Source organism: Cryptomeria japonica, unplaced genomic scaffold, assembly GCF_030272615.1.
Source record: "Cryptomeria japonica unplaced genomic scaffold, Sugi_1.0 HiC_scaffold_296, whole genome shotgun sequence".
Lineage (NCBI taxonomy): Eukaryota > Viridiplantae > Streptophyta > Pinopsida > Cupressales > Cupressaceae > Cryptomeria > Cryptomeria japonica.
The window spans coordinates 85,054-90,157 of record NW_026729118.1 but is presented as its reverse complement, the minus strand read 5'-3'; the positions used below and the strand labels follow the sequence as shown (position 1 = coordinate 90,157).

At 57.5% G+C, this 5,104-nt stretch overlaps 1 non-coding gene across 1 annotated transcript; it reads right to left on the bottom strand.

The window, feature by feature from the left end:
* Nucleotides 1–611: 611 nt before the first annotated feature.
* LOC131870139 (5S ribosomal RNA) lies at nucleotides 612–730 on the bottom strand. The gene has a single exon (XR_009368479.1). It is a non-coding gene; the product is annotated as a 5S ribosomal RNA (ribosomal RNA).
* Between the last annotated feature and the right edge of the window lie 4,374 nt (nucleotides 731–5,104).

The following is a 5,104-nucleotide window of genomic DNA, read 5'->3' as shown; positions in this document are numbered from 1 at the left end:
TGCGCACCTTGCGTGCACCTTCGCCAGGGTGGGCGCCTTGGTGCGCACACCTTGGCTGGGCTGCGCACACCTTGGCACCCGCGTTTCCTTCATTTTAAATTTTTTTTTTTTACAATCTCTCAAGTGGGAAATTCTATAATCTCAACTTTTTTTGCCTTTTCAGGAAACTTTTGAATGGAGCGCATCATTGGTGCGCTCCGAAGTGTGCTCCAAAGCTCTCTCCAGCTGCGTGCACCTGCCCCGGCCGCGCACCCGGCCCCGCCCAGCTTCGCTCACCTGTCCCGGGCGTCTGGTGCGGAACCTTAGAGTAAGAAACATCACCGTGCACCTTGGCCAACGTGCGCGACTCGACCGAGCGCGCACTGGCCGAGGTGCACACCGATTTCACCTGGGTGCGCGCGCAGCACCTCGGGCGCACCGGGGTGCGCGCACAACGCCCGGGTTGCACCGTGGCCTGTGTGCTCGGGGTGCCTCGGGTGCGCGCTCGGTGTCGCCCCCGCGCGCGCGGTAGTGCGGGCAGCGCACCCCGGCCCGGCCCGGCCCCGACGAGAACGCAAACGGGCAAAAGGTTTATTCAAATAGCATTGCGACGCCCGGCGAAAAACTAAAAAAGGGTGCAACACCGGGACTTCCCGGGAGGTCACCCATCCCAGTACTACTCCGGCCCAAGCGCGCTTAACTGCGGAGTTCTGATGGGATCCGGTGCACTAATGCTGGTATGATCGCACCCGTTATGAGCTTGTCGCAGTGTGTACTTAGCAAACCGCGACCCACGTGCGAATCCACCCCGGCCACCCACCCCCGTCGAGGTGCACACCCTCCCTCGCGAAGTGCGCCCCGTTCGCCAAGTGTGAGCCCTGCCCGGGTGCGCGCACCTTGCTAGGGCGTCGGGTGTGCACCCGGCCCGGCCTACGTGCGTGCACCTGGAGGGGGCGTCGTGTGCGTGCAGTGTCCCGTCTGCAACGCGGTGCCCACACACCACCTCGGGCGCAACGACCTGCGCTCACATGTGGGCCGAGTGCACCTTGGTGCATGTTCGGGGCGCCTCGGGTGCACGCTCGATCTTGCCCCGGTGCACCAAGGCGCTCGGTTTGCCCCGGGTGCGCACTTGGTGCAAGGTGGGCACCCAAAATAGGGATCAAGCACCAAAACACAAGTTTCGGGATGCAAAATGGGACCCAAGGACCACAAATGCGTTCCAAGACCCATGATGGGTCCACGAGAACAAAAATGTGTTCCGAGACTTAATAAACAAATATTGGGTTTTAGGAGAAGAAACATGCTCTGATGCCCAAAACGAGAATCGACCCCGAAAAGGCCACAGGCCAAAAGTGGGATGCGAGACAAAAAAAAATGGGACCCGAGGACCAAAATTGGGTTCCCAGGTCGAAGACAGGGCAACCGGACAAGAAACGACCTCTAAGGCTCGAAATGAGTCCCGACGACTAAAACTTGACAAGAAGCACCCATCAGGCACCCAACTCGACACCCATGGGATGCCGACCCACCCGGGCTTCCACCTAGCACACCTTGGCACCCACCCACCCTCGCACCCAACCTCGCACCCAACTTAGCACCTTTGAACCCACATTGGCACTCACCCTGACCCTGGCACCTTGGAACCCACATTGGCACTCACCTTGACCCTGGCACCCACCTTTGCACTCACCTTGGGACCCACCCTGGCTCCCACCTCGGCACCCACCCAGACACCCACCTTGGTTCCTTGGCACCCACCTTGGATCCTTGGCACCCACCCCGACACCCACCTTGGCACGCAACTTGGCTACTTGCCACCCACCTTGGCTCCTTGACGCCCACCCCGACAACCACCCCGTGACCTACCCTGGCTAGGGTTGGTGCACACCCACCCTGGTGCCCACCTTGGCACCCACCCTATGACCCACCTTGGCACGCACCTTAGTACCCACCCCGTTACCCACCCTAGGACCCACCCCGTGACCCACCTTGGCCAGGGTGGGTGCACCCACCCTGGTGCCCACCTTGGCACCCACCCATCCTAGCACCCAGCCTGTGACCGGGCTTGGAACCCAACCTTGCACCCGCACCCGTCTTGGCCAGTGTGGGTGCGCACCCATCCTGGCACCCACGTTGTGACACACCCTTTAACCCACGCACCCTAGCACCCACGTTGGCACCCACCTTGGAACCCAACCTAGCAACTTGGCACCCACCCCGTGACCCACCTTGGCATCCACCATAGCAGTCGCCGACTTGGCACCCACCTCGGCACCCACCTTGACACTTGTGGACCCACCTTGCCACTCACCCTAGCATCGACCCATCCTAGCACCCACCCTGGCACCTTTGCACCCTAGCACTCACCCATCCTAGCACCTAACCTGTGACCCACCTTGACACTCACCCTCGCACCCACCTTGGAACCCAACCTAGCACCCACCCACCCTGACACCAACCCTAGCACCTACCCACCCTTGCACCCACCCTGTGACCCATCTTGGCACCCACCCATCCTACCACTCAACCTATCACCCACCTTCTCACCCACCTTGGCATCCACCTTAGCACCCACCCACACTGGCACCTTGGCACCCACCTCGGGCAAGGTGGGTGCACACCCACCCTGGCACCCAATTTAGAACCCACCGAGCATGTTACCCACCTTGGCACCCACATTGCAGCCCACCCTAGTACCCACCCTATGACCCACATTGGCATCCACACCCTAGCACCCAGGCACCTCGACACCCGCCTTGACACCCACCCTAGCACTGAACCTGTGACCCACCTTGGAACTCACCCTAGAACCCACCCACCCTGTGAACCACCTTGGCATCCACCTTAGCACCCACCCACCTTGGCACCCACTCTAGCACTCACCCATCCTAACACCCAACTTGTTACCCACCTTGGCACCCGCCCTCGCGTCCACCTTGAAACCCACCCTAGCACCCACCCACGCAGGAGCCCACCTTGGCACCCAACCTAACACCCACGCATCCTGGCACCCAACTTGTGACCCACCTTGGAACCCACCCTAGTACCCACCTTTGAACCCACTATATCACCAACCCACCTTGGCACCCACCCTATGACCCTCTTTGGAATCCACCCTAGCACGCACCCACCCTGGCACCCACCATGGAGCGCACCCTAGCACCCACCCACCTCGGCACGCACCTCAACACCCACCTTGGTGTGCGCACTGCGCCAACCTCTCAAAGACCCTATGTGGTGCGCTCCAAAGTGTACACCTTTGGTGCGCTCCAAGGTGCGCACCTTTGGTGCACACCGAGGTGCACACCAAAGTGTGCACCGAGGTGAGCACCAAAGTGCACTCCAGGGTGCACACCAAGGCGTGCACCTTTGGTGCGGTCAATGCAAACGAATTCGGAAGTTGGGGTCGATGTCCTAATCGCTGCTGCAGACTACACGTATGAGAATCGGACAAATAGCTTTATATAGGGGAGGTGTTGCGTTTGATGGGTCGACTCCCCTGGTTGTGTGCACTGCACCAACTTCAAAGACCCTGTCTTGTTTAAGAAGTCAAAAGTTGGGGTGGATGTCCTAATCATTGCTGCAGTCTACGCATGTATGAGAATCAGACAAATAGCTTATATAGGGGAGGTGTTGCATTCGGTGGGTTGACTCCCCTGGTTGTGCGCACTGCGCCAACCTCAAAGACCCCGCATAGCAGAAGAAGTCGGAAGTCGGATTTTGGTGAGCACCAAGGCGTGCACCTTTGGTGCGGTCAACGCAGACGAATTCAGAAGTTGGGGTGGATGTCCTAATCGTTGTTGCAGGCTACACATGTATGAGAATCAGACAAATAGCTTATATAGGGGAGGTGTTGGGTTTGATGGGTCAACTCCCTTGGTTGTGCGCATTACGCCAACCTCAAAGACCTTGTTTTCGTTAAGAAGTCAAAAGTTGGGGTCAATGTCCTAATGGCTCCTGCAGGCTACACATGTATGAGAATCGGACAAATAGCTTATATAGGGGAGGTGTTGGGTTTGATGGGTCGACTCCCCTGGTTGTGCGCATTACGTCAACCTCAAAGACCTTGTTTTCGTTAAGAAGTCAAAAGTTGGGGTCGATGTCCTAATTGCTCCTGTAGACTACACATGTATGAGAATCAGACAAATAGCTTATATAGGGGAGGTGTTGGGTTTGATGGGTTGACTCCCCTAGTTGTTCGCATTACACCAACCTCAAAGACCTTGTTTTCGTTTAGAAGCCGAAAGTTGGGGTCGATGTCCTAATTGCTCCTGCAGGCTACGCATGTATGAGAATCAGACAAATAGCTTATATAGGGGAGGTGTTGGGTTTGATGGGTCGACTCCCCTGGTTGTGCGCATTGCGCCAACCTCAAAGACCCTGCATTGCGGATGAAGTCGAAAGTCAGAGTTTGGTGTGCTACAAGGTGTGGTCGAAGGTGCTCACCTAGGTGTGCACCTTTGGAGCACAGGAAAAGTGCCCTCCAAAAGTGCGCACCTTTGGAGTGCACAAAAGTGCCCTCCAAAAGTGCGCACCTTTGGAGCGCAGAAAAGTGCCCTCCAAAAAGTGCCCTCCAAAAGTGCGCACCTTTGGAGCGCAGAAAAGTGCCCTCCAAAAAGTGCCCTCCAAAAGTGCGCACCTTTGGAGCGCAGAAAAGTGCCCTCCAAAAAGTGCCCTCCAAAAGTGCGCACCTTTGGAGCGCAGAAAAGTGCCCTCCAAAAAGTGCCCTCCAAAAGTGCGCACCTTTGGAGCGCAGAAAAGTGCCCTCCAAAAAGTGCCCTCCAAAAGTGCGCACCTTTGGAGCGCAGAAAAGTGCCCTCCAAAAAGTGCCCTCCAAAAGTGCGCACCTTTGGAGCGCAGAAAAGTGCCCTCCAAAAAGTGCCCTCCAAAAGTGCGCACCTTTGGAGCGCAGAAAAGTGCCCTCCAAAAAGTGCCCTCCAAAAGTGCGCACCTTTGGAGCGCAGAAAAGTGCCCTCCAAAAAGTGCCCTCCAAAAGTGCGCACCTTTGGAGCGCAGAAAAGTGCCCTCCAAAAAGTGCCCTCCAAAAGTGCGCACCTTTGGAGCGCAGAAAAGTGCCCTCCAAAAGTGCGCACTTTTGGTGCGCACCAAGGCGCTGGTTCGGTCG